Source organism: Staurois parvus, unplaced genomic scaffold (genome assembly GCF_062004578.1).
Source record: "Staurois parvus isolate SC_StPar_1 unplaced genomic scaffold, SC_StPar_1.0 ptg000018l, whole genome shotgun sequence".
In the NCBI taxonomy this organism is placed as follows: Eukaryota; Metazoa; Chordata; class Amphibia; order Anura; family Ranidae; genus Staurois; species Staurois parvus.
Genome location: NW_028317814.1, coordinates 23,051,545 through 23,065,484, shown reverse-complemented (window position 1 = coordinate 23,065,484; position 13,940 = coordinate 23,051,545). Strand labels below are relative to the sequence as shown.

At 41.6% G+C, this 13,940-nt stretch overlaps 1 protein-coding gene across 2 annotated transcripts in view; it reads left to right on the top strand.

Annotated features, from left to right (window-relative positions):
- Positions 1–13,940, top strand: part of LOC149473188 (ankyrin repeat and fibronectin type-III domain-containing protein 1-like) — a 455,911-nt gene that overhangs the window by 169,837 nt on the left and 272,134 nt on the right. Inside the window, exon 1 of one of the 2 annotated variants that reach the window (XM_089683059.1) lies at positions 12,581–12,713. The exons of the other annotated variant lie outside the window; for it this stretch is intronic. The gene's annotated coding sequence lies outside the window, so the exon portion shown is untranslated. Of the gene's footprint in view, positions 1–12,580; positions 12,714–13,940 lie in introns of those variants that run through there. 2 annotated transcript variants of the gene reach the window in all.

The following is a 13,940-nucleotide window of genomic DNA, read 5'->3' as shown; positions in this document are numbered from 1 at the left end:
ATTTACATGAGCATGATTGGCTGACTAAAGCAAACACAGCTTCACTATATTTGGTAACCACATAAAATGTTCACTGTTTTACAAGTTTATTTGGTCTGTACAAGCACACAATAAAGAGCGTCAACATACAATAAAGTACAAAGTCTTCATTCCAATATTCCATCATGGTAAACTATGGCAGACCAAAGGTGTAAGGACTATCGAATGTCTATATAGACTAGGACCTTAATCACTTTAATACCGGGCACTTTTACCCCCTTCCTGCCCAGGCCAATTTGCAGGTTTCAGCGCTCTCACACTTTGAATGACAATTGCGTGGTCATGCAACTCTGTACCCAAACTAAAATGTTTATAAACAAATAAATAAACTTGTGAGCCACTGAGGTATACTTTAGGTAATATGAGTATTAGATCGCTGGTTAATATGCCCACTCTCCTATAATGTGCGTTTATAAACAAAGTATTTAAATAATTACCGCGCTCTAATACCATCAAAAAGTGCAGACAAAAAAGTGCAAAGTGCTTATAAAATAATATAACAGTAATAAATATAAAGTGACTGATGTGAGTAAATAATTAGAAAAGATATAAAAATTAAATAAATTGATACAATAATGTCTTATTGTCAAATCACTATTTGTGCCATCCTTATATGAATGTGCAACTATTCCATCTATAAACCACAAAAAAAATATATGCTATAACTAAAAAAAAAAAAAAATAAATAAAAATGAAAAAACTGCTGAAAAGAAAACAGCAGTACTGTCCCAAATGTGTCCAGCAAAGATAGATATGCTCTCCTCCAGTATGTAGATCAGGTCTTTGCAATAATGTTGGAAACCTGTGTGATTGCAGGGCTGTGAGGGATACTCCCTCCTCTGATCCACTCCTCAATCCTCTGCCTTTATGCTCCTCGTGTGTCTCATGTAAAAGAGAAATAAAGAATATGGTGTCTTATCCCAGGGGTAAAAACAGCTTTTAATGTGCTTCCATAATGCACTCACATGTCATGTAATACAATAGCGCTTTTAGATCTGTCAAAAATCCGCAGCTTGCAGCTAAAACATAGCGGTGGGTGTGTGTCCACACACCTTCAGTACTCGCCGTATAGTAGATAAGATGCGCGGTGACGTCACTGCCCCTCCCCAACGTGTTGCGCTACAGGGATTTCGTAGCTTCGTCCGGGGGATGATGTGAGTGACATCAGAAGTGACATCTTGCTTACAACTCTGCATGTGATCACTGATTGGCCATTCAGTGATCACATGATCGGGACCTTGTACAGAGGTCCTGTCCGACGATCGGTGTTTCACTGTGTCTGGAGGACACAGCGCGCACCGGATCGCGGTGCTGCGCACTCCCGGGGAGCGCGCACAAGCAGGGTGCGGGTTTATAAACGGCCACCCGACCCTGCAGTGCCACCGTCCGGCCGTTTATATACAACAGCTGGTCGGGAAGTGGTTAAAATCATACAAAAGTAGAAACAATCCAAGGTACATGAGAACAGTCAAGCTCGTGGCATACAGTAGATAAGCAGTACATACAAACTTCCAATTCTGAAAATCTTACAGAATCAACCTGTTGTCCTGAGCAGAGTCAGAATTGCATACATATTATGGTACAGATGGTAACAACCCACAAGAGAAAAGAGTTGAGGAGAAAATCACAGTGCGTGAGCTGGAGCAGAAAGAAAAAAGAGCGGAAAGGGCAAGAAGGGGAAGGAAGGGGGGGAGAAAAAGGGTGTAGAAGAAAGGTAGATAACACAAATAGTAGCAAGTCAGACAAATAATACAAACTTGTCACAACCTCAAGTGGAAATACCAATGATTACACCAATTATTATACCATAAGGCCCTGTGCCTCTACCCACCCAGCCCATATTCTATCAAATTTAGTTGGATGGTTGTGACTCATATATGTAAGTTTATACAAGGGAAGTGCACCACTGATTGCCGACTTCCAACCCGAAACTGTGGGCAGGGAAGACAGCTTCCATCTCAACAAAATTTCTCTTCTAGCGTAATAGAGAGATTAAAAGACAAACAGTTTGTTATGCTTAGATGCTTCCATGAGGTTAATGAGGCCTAACATCATAATCAGTGGATCCTTGGGACTGGACTGTTTACCCACAGTGTTAATAGTATCTAATACCCCAGTCCAAAAAGGGACATCATTTCGAACATTCCCAAAACATGTGGTGAAACGTGCCTTCCGCCATATCGCAACTAGGACATGTTGACGATCTACCAGGATATATCACAGCCAGTCGCCGGGGTGTAATATACTCTATGGATAAATTTTAGCTGTATACATCAGTCCCTGGCTGAGATCACGGTAGGGAGGCATTGTAAAAGACAATCCTCCCAATCATCCTCCGACAGGGATGGATGGTCTGCGTGCCATTTACTGTAAAGCGACTGCGTTCTAGGAGTAGATAGGGTAGCAACAAGGAATGGAGAGAGGATAAAGGTTTAGGCAAGTCCTCCGTTAACAACAAGTTTCTAGAGGGTCAGTCTGTATGTCAGAGGGAGATTGGAAATTGGGAGGCCAAAGCATGTTGCAATGGTAGAAACTGGAAAAACATCTGGTTAGGCAAGCCATGGTTGTGTTTGAGTTCATCGAAGGAGAACAGGACACCACAAGGCATAATATGGCTCAACATTTTGATTCCATACTGAGCCCACACCACAGGATCCGGTATCGTGTGCAGATGGGGGAGTGTAAGATTTCCCCAGAGCTGGGTGTGAGGGGAGTAGGTGTTATTTACATTGTACTGATTCCTAGCCTGTCTTCACACCTTCAGGGTCATTAGCATGGGAGTATTGGTGGCCGGGTTGGACTTTGGTCCTTTATGAACCAAGTTACGAAGTTCTGCATAAGAGCTCAATACTTCCGCCTCAAGGATTACCGCTGCATTATCCCTAGGCCAGGAGAGCCACTAGCGCACCGTGACCAGAACTGCCTCCCAAAAATATAAAAGCAGCCTAGGTAGTGCCAGGCCGCCCCGATTAATAGGTAAGTGCAAGGTAGATCGGGAAAGTCTATGGGCCCTCCCAGCCCAGAGAAACACAGAGACAATACCATCCACATGACGGAAAAAGGACTGCGGGATTTGTACAGGCGTATGTCCAAAAAAGTAAATAAACTTATGAAGGAATATCATTTTAAAAAGATTTAGTTAGCCTATGGTGCTAATAGAAAGGGAAGACCAAACATTACATTTAGTCTGTAAATGTTGTAGGAGAGGGTGAAGATTGTCTGAAAGATATTTTATCAGGTTGCGCTGCACCATTACACCCAAGTATTTAAATTTGGAAACCGATCTAATAGGGGCAAATTAAATGTCAGGCAAAGGTCCCGGCACAAGAGGAAATAATATTGACTTCTCCCAATTTATGCATATCCCGGAGTAACTGCTGAAGCAATTGATAAGGTCCAGTGCCGCTCTAAGAAATGAATTGCAGTTCTTCAGATATAAGAGTGTCATCTGCATACAGGGAAACTCTATCCTCCCAGTTGCCCACTGGTAGCCTATGCAAGGTTTTGGAAGAACGGATCAGGCAAGGAAAGTGCACAATCGCCAGGGCAAACAGGCCTGACGAAAGCGGGCAACCCTGTCGAGTGCCCCTATGGAGTGTAAAAGGGGGAGAAAGAATATTGTTAGTACGTACTCTCACAAACAGCGTACTGTACAGGCATCTGACTCATGAAATGAAATTAGGGCCAAATCCGAAATTTCTCAGGGTCTCCCATAGATATTCCCATTCGACCGAATCGAACGCCTTTTTGGCATCCAGGGATAGCACCACACCAGGGTTATCGCTTTCCTGAGCCATAGGCAGTGTGAAAATTCTCAACTCCTTTAGTAAATCAGTTCAGCTGCATCTTTCAGGTGGTTTGATGATGAGATTATTCGATAAAGACCTCACAGTCTTTAATAAGGCAAAATGCAGAAGGCAATAACAAATACCTTTTCTCATGATGAATAGGTCTTTCATGGCCCCAAAATGTCGGTTTTATTTATAATTGACTCTGCATTTGTATAAGGCTTCTGCAATTTGACCTAATTAAAACTGTGAGATTTATTGGCTGGCATCTTTATCAAACTGTTTTTGATGGTGTCACCATGGGCCATGCACTCCCGATTAAAGAAGGAAAATATGGGTCTGGGGCTGGATGGATTTCTAACAATGGTGATGAGACCAGGGACATCAGAAGGAGGTGTTCACTGTCCTCTGCCACTTTGACTTCTGCTGCTTCTAAGCATTCTCATACCCTTTATTGGAATTTCCATGGTAACCACCAAGATCTCTGCTGAGGAATGCCTGCGCTGACGGAGACTATTTTACGTCATTGGAGATATGTTATAATGGTGAACTAATTTTGGCTGATTTTCCAGGAACTGAGAATCTTCCCATAATAAATTGTGTATATATTGACTTCAGTAATCCAATTATGTGTAAAGCAAATTTCTGTTCATTCTGGATACTCAATCATGTTCACATCAATTAAGTAAACAGGGATTGGACAATTGAAGTGAAAAGTGAGTCAATTTATTGTGGGGAGATTCTCAACTCCTTTAATTATTATCCTGTAGGTCTTGACTGACCTGGTTTCTAGCAGATCAAAAATGAATCTTCAATAACTCCAGCACTGCAGTTTTTTTTTCTGTAGTTTTAATAGATTCTGCTGTCTCGTAACCTTCCTAAACTTACTGCTAGTTGTTGTCTCCAATGTAATATTTTCTGTATATGACCCTATTTGAAGTTAAAATACTAGCGCATACCCTGATTTATCATTATAAAAGCCATCTCTATGATCTACTAGTGAAAACTCACATCCCTCCAATGCATCTACCCTTCTGCTCAACTCCTCCACCTCCAGTCTTCCCTATGGTCTACCATTTTGAAATCAATCCTACTCCGGTACTCAACACCTCCACCTCCAACCTTCTCTACCATTTAGAAATGGCCACCACTCTGATCAGTCCTACGCTACTACACAACTCCTCCACCTCCAATCTTATTTGTGGCCTACCAATTAAAAACTGCTGCCATTCCAATCAAACCTACTCTGCTACTCAGTTCCTCCATCTCCAGCCTCTTCTGTGACCTACCATTTAGAAACTGCCACCATTCTGATACATCCTATAATGCTAATCAACTCCTCCACCTCCAGCATTTTCTGTGGCCTACCCTTGAGAAACTTAAACCATTTGTTTCAATGTCACTCTGCTACTGAACTCCTCCACCTCCAGCCTTCTTTGTGGCCTAGAACAAAAAGCACCCCACAAATAAAATGTTAGTAAATATCTTCATCCTTTCCCTGTGTCACCATTGTTCTAGGCATCTCTGAGGCCTAGTAGTGAAGAAACTGGCACTCCTCTGGTCCTCCTACTCTGCTGCTTAACTCCTTTACCTCCACTCAGTTTTAAAGTGCTTTTTCTCTTGTCATTTGCTCCAATGGCTGCCAGTTATACAAAGAATACAGTTCAAAGTCAACCTACAAGCTGCCTTCTTCTTGGCTTATCTATTCCATTTCCCTGATCATTTGCAGATACTACCCAAATTGCAGCTTCCACTCTGTACATGACCTTCTCCCCTCCAGTGTTCTTATCACATCTTCTCCACACTCTTGCCTTCATCTCTTCTCACATGTGTCTCTTCTCTGGAATTCTCTTACAAGTACTTTTTAGCACCCTCCAGACCTTCAAACGCACTTTAAATTAACCTCTTTATTCTGAAATACTTCCTTTACTGTTCACACGCTACTTTCAGCACTCAGAGAGCATATCCCTTATATCTTGTATCAACTCCTTATTTCTCGATATTGGAAACTCAATTGAACATGGCTCTGTGCTCTTGCATGCTGTTATTGCTATATGTGTTTTTCTATATTTATCATTTGGAGTGATGTATTTATATTATCTGTGTCGAAACAAGGTCATTTCACACCCAAGGCAAAAGGCCAAAGTTTGACTCCCCCTCCCCATCCCACCTTCATGAGCTGTAAACTACTTTAGCAGTGTAGGTTGCATGTCCTGCCCTTACAGCTCCCCCCATGCCCAAGGTGGCCACCTCTTCAGCCTACCAGTTGTCCTGGCACTGTACATAACGCACACTTGTTTTTGATGCTTGTGCAATATTATTGTTCCTGGTGGCAGCTACCTGCAGTACAAATTACTTTGGGGTCACGTCTGTCAATGCATGTGTGGGTTCTGTGTAAAAGAGGTAACTGTAGTTACAGTCTGTTGGATGATTCTTGGTCTGACTGCTAGTTATATTAATAAAAATCACATACCTGTAAGCATGGGCACCAGAGTCAGTCAACCCGTAACTGATGGAAATTTTTGGAAGATGCTGGAGAGCATCTACCTCACAAATTCTTACATCTCTCATGGACCCTGCTAATGGGCTCTGTATCCTTGAGTTCCTAGGCTTGCACAACTGCTGTGCCCATAATAAAGGGTCCTTCCCAGGGTGTATTTGATTTAAATAAAACTGATTTAAATCACGATTTAAATCACTAGTCAGTAAGGCTTGATTTAAATCCTAGTTTTCTACATAAAGACTAATTCTTGCTGGTATAACTTTAATATGCAAGTAGATGAAGATTTTTAGAATTACAACTTTTCATATTAGTTTTTTTATCCCCAGTTTAATAGGTTAATCATTCATATTTGGACAACTTTTCTGTTGTACTTAGGAAGGAGAAAAATAATCATTACCTTAATAATAACAATTTAAATAGATTTATTCAACTGAAACAATCACATTCCATCATATGTGATTTGCTTAAACATCCATGTTTGTTAACTAATTTGGCTAAACAAAATATATATATTTTAAGAAACTTAGACTGTCAGCCCCTTCCTCCTCACACTGAGTTTCACTTTCTTCTTGTGCAGATCTATTCCACTCCAAACAATCAGAAAAATATTGTTTCTATTCTATTCACTGAACTTCTTGAAACTTAGCACTGAAGGGGTTGATTCTGTATTCATAGGTTTGTAGAAGTTAGGATGAAGGTCTTTTTCTTAACTCTGTTCATGTTATAACATTTTTGCTGTAAAGAAGAGGCATGTGATCTCCGCTGAGTCAAATTCAGTTTTGAGAACTGCAAAAGTAAACCAAGCATCTGTGATAATATCTTGTAGGCAGAGAAACTGCCCAATAATCTTACAAAAACCTCTGGAAAAGCATGACATTGTGAATGGATTAATGGAATTTATTTACCAAAAAAATTAAACATATACAGCCTTATTCTACATAATTAAAAAACTAATCTTTATTTCATGATGGAATAACCTTTGGATGGTAATATATTTTCCTCAAAAAGCATTTTATTCAAAAAAATCCAATTTAAATAAAAAAAATCTGATTTAAATAAAAACAATCCGATTTAAATAAAAAAATTCCGATTTTCTTGGTTTTGTTAAAAAAATCATTGATTTTTATCCACCCTGGTCCTTCCCCATAAAGAAGAAAGCAACAGGTGGAGCTGGAACACTCAAAGGTGGATGAGAACACCCAAAACTTCCAAGTATATTTACAAAACAAAATGTACAGTATCTCTCAGTTGCTGTTGCATTTAACTCCCATGTCCCTAAAGTGTTGGTTTGCCTTTTCAGAAAAAATGATGCAGTCAGGGGTGGACTGACCATTGGAGCACTCGGGCACTGCATGAGGGCCCAGGGTCAGTAGGGGGCCCTATGAAATGATCCTGGTACTTTTTTATAGGCTTTTTTGGGTGTGCTTTGAGTGTGGGCAAGGACAAAGGATCCCCATGATCCCCTATTGCCCGGGGGCCCCATGAGTTGTCAGTCCGCCCCTGGATGCAGTTACACCATTATTCCCTCAACAGCCTCCATCAATCACTCTCCTCCATCCCTGCTGTACTTAGCTCCATGGGTACTGAGCCTGTGTAGCAGTCTGGAGATTTAAAATCCCCGCTCTTCTCCCTATTCTCTGTGCAGTGCATCTAGGATGGATCAGAGCAATTCTGACTGGTCAGCACTGGCGCAGAGAGCATTGATAAGATCCTTCCTGGAAACCTTGCATGGAGAAGAAAGAGAAGAGCGGGGATTTCAAATTACCAGATTGCAATACATGTTGTGTGTGCATTGACAGCTCAGCACCCACAGAGGTAAGTAGGGGAAGGAGTGTACAGTGATAGGCAGGCCATACAAGAATCATTTTTTTTCAGCCAGCAGCATGGTATTGTGTGTGTTGCGTGCAGCTAAATACACATGCATTGATGTGCTACGACATGCTGCATTGTGGCGCAGTGCACAACACAACACTGTGTTTAACCATTTGCCGCCCGGCCTATAGCCGTTTGGCGGCCACAAAAATGCATTACCTTTCCGGGGTGTACGCCATTTGGCGTCCTCCCGCACATGCGCAGTTTGCGCGGTTGCAGAGCCGTGCAGCGGCGCGATCTGTCACCGGCCATATACCTCGGACACGGCCGATGACAGATCTGAGTTCCGGCCCTGTTGCCGGTACCATGTGACCTGATGTGACCAATCACAGCAGGTCACATGACAGTTGTATACAATGGATGGCTTCCTTTCATGCCATCCATTGTATACTAGTGTCTAGCTGTGAATGGTCACAGCTAATCACATGCACATGTCATGTGATTAGCTGTGGCCAAATCACAGCTAAGCACAAAAAAACAAAAACTAAAAAAAACCTGAATGAATCGATTTCATTCCGGTAAATGCTTGCTTATAGCAAAGTAATTCTTTGCTATAAGCAAATTGTGTAAAAAAACAAAAAATACTGATCACTTCCCCAAAGTAGTACAATGTTACTATGGTAACATTGTACTACTTTGGTAATAGTAATATATGAAAAAAAATTCTTAAAAAAAAAATATATATATATATATATATATATATTTTTTTTTTTCATACTGTCACCAGTCAGTGCCCCTGTTCACCGCCATGCCAGTTATATGATGATGCTGTACTGCACTGGTGCAGTATGTAAAAAACAAAATAGTGAAAATAATTTTTTTAATTTTTTAATTTTCCAAAAATTTATGACAAAAAAAAATACAACTTCAAAAAACTCGCCATGCCTCTTCATGTACGTCGGACTGTCTACTTTACAAAAAGGGGTCATTTGGGGGGTATCTGTACTGTTCTGACATTCTTGGACCTTAAGAAATTAGATTGGCTGTCAGTACTTCAGGATTGATCAATATTCAGATCTATACCATAGTTTGTGAACTCTATAACTTTCCTACAAACAAAATAATACATCCTAATTTGGGTTATTTTCACCAAAGACATGTAGCAGAATACATCTCGGCCTAAATTTATGAAGAACAATTATTTATTTGTAAACTTTTATAACAGAAACAAAGAAAAACGTGTTTTTTTTTTCAAAATTTTTAGTCTTTTTTTCTTAATTTAGCAAAAAATAAAAACCCCAGCGGTGATTAAATACCACCAAAAGAAAGCTCTAGTTGTGTGAAGAAAATGATAAAATGTTAGTTTGGGTACAATGTTGTATGACCGCGCAATTGTCATTCAAAGTGTGAGAGCGCTGAAACCTGAAAACTGGCCTGGGCAGGAAGGTGTAAAATTGCCCGGTACTGAATTGGTTAACATTCACTTTTATCCTTATGTCCTAGAACATGCAAGGTGTATGGTAAACTTGTTTTGGTCTGCTGATTCTCCTTTGCGTTGATCCATGTTGCACTGCACTGGCACGCGTTACTGCATGCTGCATCATGTTACACTGACAAAAATAGGGCTTGTTCTACTAATTTCCACTGCAGACCAGTGCATATCATCACATGGACAGGACAGTGGCTAAATGGTTAGCCCTACCACCTCGCAGCACTAGGGTCGTTGGTTTGAGTCTCAGCCACGGCACCTCCTGCCTGGAGTTTGCATGTTCTCCCTGTGCCTGTGTGGGTTTCCTCCAGGTACTCCAGTTTCCTCCCACACTCCAAAGATACACTGGTAGGTTAATTGGCTCCTCTCTAAAATTGTCCCTAGTATGTGTATGTATGAATGTGAGTTAGGGACCTTAGATTGTACACCCCTTGAGGGTTAGGGACTGATGCAAATGTACAATATATATTTATGTAAAGTGCTTATAAATAAATAAAATGCGCCACTGTGAACTATTCCCATTTACATACCTTATTATTTATAGTATTTACAGGTCCTTGCTGTAGTAAGGTATGGGGTATTGGTATAATTGGAAGTAGGATTGCAAATATATAGGTGTACATAGAAATACTTGTAAACCTACGTCCAATTATACCAATGCCCCATGACTTACCACACTTGCTTTGGCATGAATGGAAAAAAAGGTGGCAATGCATATGGTGTGAATGGATCCTACATCTGGGATTCCATTAAAATAGCAGGTCTGGATGAAATATCAAGTGCTTTCAAGTTAAATTAGTCAACTTGGGCAGCACAGTGGCTTAGTGGTTAGCACATCTGCCTTGCAGTAAATGGGTTGTTGGTTTGATTCCTGACTATGGTGCCTCCTGCATGGAGTTTGTATGTTCTCCCTGTGCTTGTGTGGGTTTTCTCCAGGTGCTCTGGTTTCCTCTCACACTCCAAAGACATGCTGGTAGGTTAATTGGATCCTGTCTACATTGGACCTAATATGTGTATGTATGAATATAAGTTAGGGACCTTAGATTGTACGCCCCTTGAGGATTAGGGACTGATGTGAATGTTCAATATATGTGTAAAGCACTGTGTAAATAGACAGCGCTATATAAGTACCTGAAATAAATAAACTCAATGATGGCAAGAAAGGATTTCCTGTTGAACGTTTTTTTTTTCAGATTTTCTGTAGAAACGTTTGAATGAAAATCTAACTGCGTATGGCAAGCTTTATTTCACTTATTATATTTAATTAAGTGACTAGTTTCTTTCCTGTTACTATTACCTTTTGTATCACTTGACTGTTCCTTTTAGATTGTAAGCTCTAAAGAGCAGGGCCCTCAGATCCCTCTTCTATTAAACTGTATTGTAATTTACTGTCTCCCTCCATTTTGAAAAGCACTGCGCAAACTGTTAGCTCTCTTATAAATCTTGTATCATAACGGCCTGCACATTGCACCTGCGCTGGCACTCTTTTTTATTTCCTCTTATTTATTTTTTCTTGATGTGTGTCCCCTGCATTTATATGCTGTGTTTATTTTCACCCAGGAAGGTATGGTGTGGGTTATCGGGTCTACGCTTGAAGTCTATGGGGAGGACGTGTGGCCATTGGGTTCCTTCATCAGCTGATTATGAGGAGAGGGGTCTGTCCAGGGGCGGACTGACCATTTGGAAACTAGGACACTGCCCGAGGGCCCAGGGTCAGTAGGGGGCCCCATGAGATGCCCCTGGTACCTTTTTCATAGGCTTTTTTGAGTTTGGGCAAGGACACAGGGGCCCAATGATCCCCTATTGCCTGGGGGCCCAATGAGTTGTCAGTGTGCCCCTGGGTCTGCCAACGCTTCTCTTTTGGCGGTCATGACCTAGGCGGACCTGAGTGTGCCTTAACCCTTTGAGGACCGTAAGATTTTGGAACGCCAAAAGAATCAATTTTTTTGTTTTTAAAGTTCGTACACTTCAGTTGCTGTAACTAAGCCATTTCATGAAATAATTGGCAAAAAACTAGATCCATTTGTTGTTTGTTGATAAGAACTAATATTTTGACTCAAACCAAAAAAAAAAAGAGTTTTAAGTTCTTAATCAGATGATACACGCAATTAAAAACATGGGACAAATACGTCCCTTGGTCCTCAAAGGGCTAACCCTGTCTGGAGTCTTGCTCCCCAAGGAGGTTCAGAGAGGGGTCCTTCCACCTTGGGAATGGACCATACGACACACTAATTTTACTTTTTTTGTGTGCTCACATTAATTTTTTTGTTCATTTGTGTTGTTGCGTACCACACTACGGGTTTGGGGGAAAATATCCCGTATAATAATAATTCTAGGATTTCACATGGAATCTTCTACCTATGGCCATAAACATGAAAGGTTGGTGTGTTTCTATTGTTCTTTAGAGAAGGTGGCCCCAGGCTAGGGGACAATGAGTAGTAGGAGCACACTGCTATCCCTCTCCATATCTCTTGAGTGACAGGCGCCTCAGGCTGAGGACACTGATGTCTGTGTGAGAAGAAATTATAATCAGTTAAAGTTCTGAAATAATAACATGCCATAAAGAGAAGAGCCGCTAATCTGTCCCCGTCTAGGTAAAACAAACCCAAACCCGGCTGTGTATATCATGCTCCACTGATTCTTCTTGTAATTGTAGGACATGGCAGGAAGTTGTATGATGGCTCTGGTAAGGAGGGGGGGGGGAAGGTGAAAGTAAACTTTTCTTTGCATTGATTAGCATTTGGCCGTGTGCTTTTCTCTCTCTCTGTTGTGGAGTTTGCCTTTAGTCTATTGCCAAGCAACCAGATTGTAAAAGTACAACAGGCAGAGTGAGGAAAGCATGCACCCAGCTCTCCCCAACCCTCACTGGTTTCTCCATAGGAGCAGGCTGAAGGATCCAACGCGTCCCTGGGCCCCTTTCTTCGGTGAGAGGGGCAAATCGGCACCAAAGAGCCAGGGGGCGGCCGGGACTGAAGAACTGCTGAGCAAAATTTTGGTGCTAAACGGCTGGAGGAAGGAGGGAAAGTTGAAAAAAGGAAGAGGAGGAGTGCCCTACTGCCTGAACCTCACTTCTCCGCTCAAGGTTTGCCTGACATTCCTTTTCACTAGCCCAGTGCTTACCAGCATTCATCACCCTTCCTTCCCATTGTATGGAGATACTATTTATTTTATAGATATATGGTACTTTTATAGCGCCGTCAATTTACGCAGCGCTTTACATATATATTGTACATTCACATCAGTCCCTAACACTCAAGGGGTGTACAGTCTAAGGTCCCTAACTCACATTCATATACTAGGGCCAATTTAGACAGGATCCAATTAACCTACCAGCATGTCTTTGGAGTCTGGGAGGAAACCGGAATACCCGGAGGAAAGCCACACAGGCACAGGGAGAACATGCAAACTCCAGGCAGGAGGTGCCATGGTTGGGATTCCTACACATTCCCATTCTTCGCCCATTCACAGCCTATCTGATTGGTCTGCACTTGTACAATGTCATCTCCCCTGCTACCCTCTTAGTTAATTATTAGATAATTTTACAAACTTGCTCTCTCGTTCTAATTGTACAATAATTACACGGGTGTTTAAAAGATTGGTGTCTTATTAGCCAGCTGCTAACCACTTCAATACCGGGCACTTTCACCCCCTTCCTGCCCAGGCCAGTTTTCAGTGCTGTCGCACTTTGAATGACATTTGCCCGGTCATACAACACTGTACCCGTATGAATTGTTAAAACATTTTTCGAGACAGAGCTTTCTTTTGGCGATACTTAATTTTTTTGCTAAACAAATGAAAAAAGACCAAAAATTTAGTTTTTCTTAGTTTCTGTTTTAAATTTTGCAAATAAATATTTTTTCTTTTTCACTGATGCGCTCTGATAGGCTGCACTGATGTGCTCTGATGAGGCTGCACTGATGGGCAGCACTGATGTGCTCTGATGAGGCTGCACTGATGGGCACTGATAGGCTGCACAGATGTGTTCTGATGAGGCTGCCAGAAGAACCGGGCAAACACCCAGGGGCAGGAAGCCTTAAATCCTTTTTTTTCCTGCTGTAATCTAACGGCCTGTTAAAGGGTAGCTACGTTCGTTCTCCATGGTCCCTCTGTATTTAGGAACCTAGACGCCCTCTCTTGCTTGCACCCCAGATGGACTATAGACTATGGGATGCATAGAGCAGTGCACATGACTGCAACTAAGGTTTACTGCTCATTCCAAACCAGGGGCGGACTGACAACTCATGGGGCCCCCGGGCAATAGGGGATCATGGGGCCCCTGTGTCCTTGCCCAAACTCAAAAAAGCCTATG